Source organism: Triticum urartu, chromosome 2A (assembly GCF_056163025.1).
Source record: "Triticum urartu cultivar PI428250 chromosome 2A, HENAU_Tu73, whole genome shotgun sequence".
Classification (NCBI taxonomy): Eukaryota; Viridiplantae; Streptophyta; class Magnoliopsida; order Poales; family Poaceae; genus Triticum; species Triticum urartu.
In genome coordinates this window covers 13,470,844-13,478,995 of record NC_141874.1, presented here as the reverse complement: position 1 = coordinate 13,478,995, position 8,152 = coordinate 13,470,844, and the positions used below count along the sequence as shown (strand labels likewise).

The window sequence follows — 8,152 nt, the reverse complement described above, 5'->3', positions numbered from 1 at the left end:
GGGCCGGCTTCCCCCCTAGACACCCCTATATATAGTGGGGGAGATGGAGGACATCATACCTCAGCCTTTTGGCGCCTCCCTCTCCCCTGTTACATCTCTCTCTCGTAGTATAGGCGAAGCCCTGCTACTGTGACGCCCTGCATCCACCACCACGCCGTCGTGCTGTTGGATCTTCATCAACTTCTCCTTCCCCCTTGCTGGATCAAGAAGAAGGAGACGTTACGCTGACCGTACGTGTGTTGAACGCGGAGGTACCGTCCGTTCGGTGCTAGGATCTCCGGTGATTTGGATCACGTCGTGTTCGACTACCTCATCCCCGTTCTTTGAACGCTTCCGCTCGCGATCTACAAAGGTATGTAGATGCATCCGATCACTCGTTGCTAGATGAACTCATAGATGGATCTTGGTGAAGCCGTAGGAAATTTTTTGTTTTCTGCAACGTTCCCCAACATCGGGGTGGGGTGTGGCTGGGAAGATGCCCTTCCCATGCATTTCTATATCGTCCGGATGAAGCATTTGGCCTTCCAAGACACCAACTTTTTTGGTTCGGTGGGGTTCTTGGGGGATCCAACGACTGGAGATGCTCTTATGTTTTCTAATTAGACTCCCCTCCCTAGGCGCTCCGGCGGCGGAAGGGGGGGGGACCCCGGATCTGGACATACGATGTGGAAATAAGGTGTGGGCTTGCGTCTCAGGCGGTCCCGCGTTCGGGGGAGCAGTCTTTGACGCATATGGAAATAATGTCCTCCCAATCCTTGCTCCGCCTCAACGATGGCGCTCAAGGCTTTAGTGCTGAACGACCAATGGATGTTGGTCATGTTGTTGCTGTGGGAGGCAACGGCGGTAGCAGTACCATTGGCCGTTTTTTCCTCGAGCTTCGTCCGCGTCGTGGCAGCGGCTTACGCAGCATCGAGGCTCGAGAAGCTTCGAGAGTTTGTGCAAGCTTTGGGTGGTTGGCGTTTTTGTTTTCGTCCTATGGAGCAGCGACGGTGTGCCATCTTCTGGTGCTTCTATGTTGGCTTGGTCAGCCTCGAGGCTCTCAACTCTTGGACTTCGAATCTGGCGACTATGACTTCATCTCCGAAATGTTTGACAGTGTGCGTTAGACTACAACGCTCGCCCGAATCTAGCAGTGGGGAGGCTATCGGAGCGGCTGCGGTGGTGCACCATCGGCCCATCTAGTAGATTGGAGGAGTGAGGCACCCTAAGGACTTAATGGTAATATCTATCTTTTTTTACGGGTGTCTCACTGTTTGACCTGTGGCTAATAGATCTGAGGGTCTTTTCGATTTTTCTTCAAAAATAAATCGTACTATGTAACCTTATCTTTTATAAACATAATGTTCTCTAATAGTTTCTAGCATATACTAATTTCCCAAAATTTATGATCTTGTATGTTTGTCTCTTTTGTTTGCACCGAATTGGCTGTATGGCGTGTCAGGGTACCAAGAGGTAGCCGGGGAATTGATAGTCAGGTTGGAAAATCACTTGCTTGGCTGATCACACCACTTTGATGAAGATCAATGACGATGATCAACTGTGTAAATAATTTCATGATGTTTTTTTATGCGTGAGATACCATGCAACTAAGTCGGGTGTGCCTGGCACTACAAAGAACACCAGAGGTAATACAAATTACTACAGACCCATGGACCACCTATAAGTTGCATGATTTCTCACGCATAAAAAAAATCATGAAATTATTTGCACTGAGACAGGGGCCTAGAGGCAGCAATGAGCTTTGCTCACTGAGCGCTAGCAGTGGATGCAAGAGGAGTAAGACTTCGGTACCCTCAAAGATTTGAATGGTTTATTCAAATTCTGAAAGGGTGTTTTTATAAGGATATGTGCTACTTAACTTTTTGGCCTTTTCGCAAAGAAAGAAGATGCACAGAGCCAACACCCGGTTCCAACGGACCTATTTATTTTCACTAGGACAATGCCCATGCGTTGCAACAGAATATAAATATTCTAGTCCGTTAGGTTGTGATTTAACTACCCATATGAATGTGATTGTGTAAATAAATGTTTATTAAATCGTGACCATGATTATCCTAGGCCTTATATTTTGATGAGAAGTTTGACAAGTAAACTAAAATGGAATTGGTTCAAAAAATAAGTAAATTAAGATGATTGATTATCATATGAGGATGGTTGAACGAAGGGGGTAGTGAGAAGGAAAGTAAAACATGATACCTTACATTCTTTTGAACAAGTGTATATAGCGATAGAGATTACTTGTTTTTTTATTTTCTTAAAACTTTCGATTTATTCATCTTCAATCACGGCAGTACGATGAACACCAGAAATAACTAAGCTTTTTACCCAGAGTTTACTTGGTTAAACTTGGATTCATGATTATATCAGTGATGTTTCTTTATCTGCTTGGGTCGACCATCTCTACAGCTTTTGCGTGTCCGACTACTTCCCAGCCCTCATAGGCCTCGACCTGGATGGCCATGAAAAGGTTTCCAAGGATGCAGTGCAAACAATCAACCGGTTGCATGATCCTATTATAGAGGAGCGGATCCGCGAAAGGTCATCCACTCTGGAGAAAGGGGGTGAAAAGAAAGAGGCCCGAGACCTTTTGGACGTTCTGGTTCATCTTAAAGATGCAGAGGGACAACCAATGCTTTCCCTAGAAGACATTAGGGCACAAACAGCGGTTAGTATGACATCCTAACCTCAATAAAGAGTGCATTCATTGTTCTTCGGTCCATTTTATCCATGTATTGACCTTTTCTGTTGCATTATACCGATTACTTTATTTATTCTCAAATCTATGGATGTAGGAAATGATGTTTGCAGCAGTCTACCCATCTAATGCGGTTGAGTGGGCACTCGCTGAGATGATGAACATGCCAGAGATCATGCAAAAAGCAACCGAGGAACTCGATGCCATCATCGGTAAAGATAGACTAGTGCAGGAGTCTAACATTCCTCGGCTAAACTATCTCAAATTATGCATCTGGGAGGCCTTCCGCTTACACCCATAGCATTCTCTTAACGTACCCCATGTCGCCATGGCAGACACAACTATTGCTGGCTACACAATCCCCAAGGACAGCCACATACTTTTAAGCCGGCTTGGACTTGGCCGCAATCCCAAGATCTGGACTGAACCACTGGAGTTTCAGCCTGAGAGGCATTTGAACACTAGAAATGTACTTCTCACTGATCCAGGCCTCCGTTTCATTTCATTTAGCAGTGGGAGGAGGGGTTGTCCTGGGATCTCACTTGGTACCTCTATGACACTGATATTGTTTGCAAGGATGTTGCAGGGATTCACTTCGATAAAGCTTCCCGGTGTTAAGAGTATCAGGCTCCAAGAAGGCAATGCAGGCCTTGCACTAGCTGAACCCCTTGTTCTGCAAGCTACACCACGGTTGGCTTCACATATCTATATATGATCCAATTAAATAGATTAAATACACATTTTCTCATTTATGTTTCAATAAAATGTATCGGGAACTAGTGTATGCTACATGTTTCTGGCGCTACGTTCGGTTCTCTTGTAATGTTATGACACTGCATGTGTGTAGAAACAAAGAAGCAATCGATGGTTGCATCACTAATGTAATGTGTGTACTTATCATTGTGTAAAACAAAACCTCTGTATTTTCCATTATGGTGTACCATGCAAATAATCCTTGGAATTGCACAAAAGTTTTATGTTTATGTTGTTACATGCCTGGCTGTACAATTGTGTGCCCATCAGTGACCCCGTCTTACCATTATGTCATTCATGCATTAATATGTTCTGTATTGCGAACTTGTTGTTCTATGAACTAAGTTTTGTTTTATTCTATTAACTAGGATTTCTTTGTTGTGAGAAATCTTTTCTTGTGGGATATAAAAGCTGTATCAATATGCATTTTAGTAGAAAGAAACTTATACACAATGATTAACGAGCTGGGCAGGTTCGCCGTCACTGAAAAAGCGAAAAAAAAGGAAAATGCTCATCCTAATCAGGCTCAAGGCCCGGTTCATTTCCCTTTGAAACAACCAAAGTTCTGAAGAACTAGACTGCGGCAGATTCTGCTTAATAATCAAGTGAAACAGGCTGTCCAAAGAGATGGCTTGGTGCTTGAAAAGGATGCCAGAAGTCTTATTTTGGAAGTAATTTTCTAGTTTTCATATGTTTAATGAATTGTATTTTGCAGGACAGTATATTGTCAGGCTAGTGTTTATTGTTGATAATGCTACCAGTAAGTTCTTGTTGTTTGGTTTGACTGTCAGTTTTTCGTTTATTGCTGCAGGTTCTTCATTTCAATAATTTCACTTCATTTCATCAGTGCAACAACAAAGACAGAAATAAAAATTTATTGCTGAGTTACACAGGCAAAGTTGCTATAGTAATTACCCTTTTCGGCATAAACTGCAAATTATTCTAAAGAACAGAATTGTCGTTATCCACAGACGTTTATGGAATAGACTATCTACCTGTGGCATAGATCATATCATACATCGTACAAGTTGCATCCATGCAATGAATTCTATATCTAGTATTACAAAAGGGAAAAAAGTTCATTTTTTAAGTAGACTATATAATAGGTGGAGATAGAGTTTCCAAGTTTATATTGTACCAATCTGCTCATTTTTCTTTTAGGTAGCATGATATTCATTGCTTTACAAACTAGGGAATTTAAAAGTGATTGTTCCTAAAGTATTTTCAGTTTTTTCTTAATTTTCTTAGATTAATTGTGCATTTTGTTGAATTTTCTTTTTCTTTTAATCATTAATTTTATATTATAAAAATATGATAAGTTTTAATTTTGCTGGAAATTATAATCTAATTGTTTTTATTGTTTTCTAAACACTTATGGCCTTTCGGTTTATGTCTGTCTCTTTCTATTTAAATTTGTGTCCGGCAGACAGCCAGACCTGCAAATCCGCTGGAATGCAATTTTTATCAGTTGTTGATTTATTTTATGTGTTTTCAAGAATTTGGTTGTCTATATATTTCATTATGCCCGATGATCTGCCATGTGTTCTGCTCACGATCTAGTCCATGGTGAATTATGAATCCCTAATCAAATTGTGGAGCCATGTTAACACCAAATACAAAATAGTACATGTCTCCGGGGAAAGGGCAGGTCTGAGACTGAGACTCCTAGCCTCCTCATTTAAAAAATAACTCCAACTGAGTTTAGAGCTAGCCAAGCTCGAGTTTTATTTGTTTTACAAAGTTCTCTTTATTAGTTTCATTAACTTTAAAAATATGCAGAAACAATGTTTATAAATCATATGCATATATGTATCTCAAAAGGTACTTCTGAAATATGTAATTTTGTTGATTTGAGAAATATTCTATTAGAGAAGTTTGCTGGCTGATATAGTTGATGGTGAATTTATTAATTCCTGTTTATAGCCTGCAGATGTCGAGAATCGATAGTCATGCACTTTTGCTAGATTTAATTTCCACAATACTCTTTCTGGTTCCGATAAGAAAAGTCCTCGTGTTCGATACTAACACGGTCTCCTGTGTTAAATTACATACCATCATGCTATCCCAATCTAGGAGAGTAGTTTTGCATAAAGGACGCCTTTATTGACTCATAATATGGCATCTAGGAGATATGGGCAATGAGTACACGCCAGGTCTCTGCATTGTTAAGATGTACATCACGGCCATCGACGTCTTCTGGTCTATATCGATGACCTCCCGGTCATTGCTTTCATATGTTCCCTAGATTAAACAAGTTTGATCCGCTACAGCAATGAGCTTGGTTCACCATGTGATATGTGTGGCCGGTGGATGCATGACAAAGAAGACTTTGACACCTTGAAGGGTTGGATGTATTTTCCAATTTTATAGGAGTGTTCTTGTACGTGTTTGTGCTACTTAATATATGGCCAGTGGCCTTTTCGGAAAAGAAAAAGATGCACACGGCCAACACCTGGTTCTAGTAGGCTTTTTTTTCATACTTAATTACTGGTTGTATCGGTGATGTTGCTTTACCAAGAAAGGTGGACGAAACCCTAGTTTCTGAAAAGTAGCTATTCCTTTTAACACCAAATTGTATTCTGAGACTGCGGCTCACAACCAAGCTTAGCTTGTCTTCTAGCTGTGACCTGTGATTATCACAATCACTGGCACTAGCCGGTCCTCCATGACACGGTGTGTCCGAGAAGAGAAGAAGAGAAGAGAAGAGAGGAGTCCAGGCAGCCACAGCCCGCACAATCGCATGGGCCAAACGTGCCGGAGCACGTACTGTACGTCCAAGGTCGTCACATTTGCAGCAGCTGGCATATGTGACACCAGTACATGACGTACATCTGAAAAATGAACAAGTACCGTGTCAAGCGGCTCTGCGTTCGTGAATGAGAACGTCCACAAGATGAGAACGTCAACACGAGTCGGTGTCCATCGTACGTAACTTGTCCATCGTCAGTTGCGTAGGCATAGTGCTGCAGATTGGACTGGAGAGATACGCGTGCGATCCAGAGGACCAGAACACGACAGTGAAGAGACAGACGACGGCGATGACAGTACGAGCCTGTGCACAATCGAACGGTCGACAAATGGAATTTCTCTTGTCTGCCCCGGATGCATCTGCACTTGCCAATTTCAAATCGTTAAGATGAAGCTTTTTTACTAAGACACCTATTTGCTCGCATGTGCACCTTTGAATGTAGAGGCGGGGAGTTGTTAATCTCTCTTAGAGCATCTCCACCCGTCCCCGGGACGCCTTTTTAGGCTCGGGCAGTGCTTTATCCACGCGAAACCCAGCACGTTGGTGGCCTCTTGAGGGCGCCGGCGGAAGTTTCGGTGAATCGTGTCTTCCCACATATCCTTTTTCTTAGCCCATTTAATAATTTCCCTCGCAAAATTTTGGTTGGGGTGGGGTGTGGCTGGGAAGATGCCCTCTCCGTGCACTTCTATTTCGTCTGGATGAAGCATTTGGTCTCCCAAGACACCAACTTTTTCGGTTCGGTGGTGTTCTTCGGGGCTCCAACGACTGGAGATGCTCTTATGTTTTCTAATTAGACTTCCCTCCCCAGGCGCTCCGGCGGCGAAAGGGTAGGGGAGGGGGAACCTCGGATCTGGCCGTACGATGTGGAAATAGGGTGTGGGCTTGTGTGCCAGGCGGTGCCGTGGTCGGGGGAGCAGTCTAGACGCATATGGAAATAATGTCCTCCCAATCCTTGCTCCGCCTCAACGATGGCGCTCAAGGCTTCAGCGCTGAACGGTCAGTGGATATTGGGCATGTTGTTGCTGTGGAGGCAACGACGGTAGCAGTACCGTTGGCCGTTTTGTCCTCGAGCTTTGTCCGCGTCGTGGCAGCGGCTTATGCAGCATCACTTGGAAGCTTCGAGTTTGTGCAAGCTTTGGGTGGTTGGATTTTTTTGTTTTCATCCTACGGAGCAGTGACGGTGTGCCATTTTTTGGTGCTTCTACGTCGGTTTGGTCAGCGTCAAGGCTCTCAACTCTTGGACTTCGAATCTGGCGACTACGACTTCATCTCCGAAATGTTTGACAGTGTGCGTTAGACTACAACGCTCGCCCGAATCTAGCAGTGGGGAGGCTGTCGGAGCGGCTGCGGGGGCGCACCATCAGCCCATCCAGGAGATTGGAGGAGTGAGGCACCCTAGGGACTTAGTTGTAATATCTATCTTTTTTTACTGGTGTCTTACTGTTTGATCTGTGGCCAATAGATCTGAGGGTCTTTTCGATTTCTCTTCAAAAATAAATCGTACTATGCAACCTTATCTTTTATAAACATAATGTTTTCTAATAGTTTCTAGCATATACTAATTTCCCAAAATTTATGATCTTTTATGTTTGTCTCTTTTCTTTGCACCGGATTGGCTGTACGGCGTGCAATTCTTGTCAGGGTACCAAGAGGTAGCCGGGAATTGATAGTCAGGTTGGAAAATCACTTACTTGGCTGATCACACCACTTTGATGAAGATCAAGGACGATGATCCACTGTGCAAATAATTTCATGATGTTTTTTTATGCTTGAGAAACCATGCAACTAAGTCGGGTGTGCCTGGCACTACAAAGAACACCAGAGGTAATACAAATTACAACAGACCCATGGACCACCTAAGAGTTGCATGGTTTCTCACGCATAAAAAAACATCATGAAATTATTTGCACCGAGACAGGGGCCTAGAGGCGGCAATGAGCTTTGCTCATAGAGAG

General features: G+C 43.2%; 1 pseudogene; it reads left to right on the top strand.

Moving 5' to 3' along the window:
• The first annotated feature begins 771 nt into the window (after positions 1-771).
• On the top strand, positions 772-3,410 carry LOC147982900 (tyrosine N-monooxygenase-like; annotated as a pseudogene).
• The last annotated feature ends 4,742 nt before the right edge of the window (positions 3,411-8,152 follow it).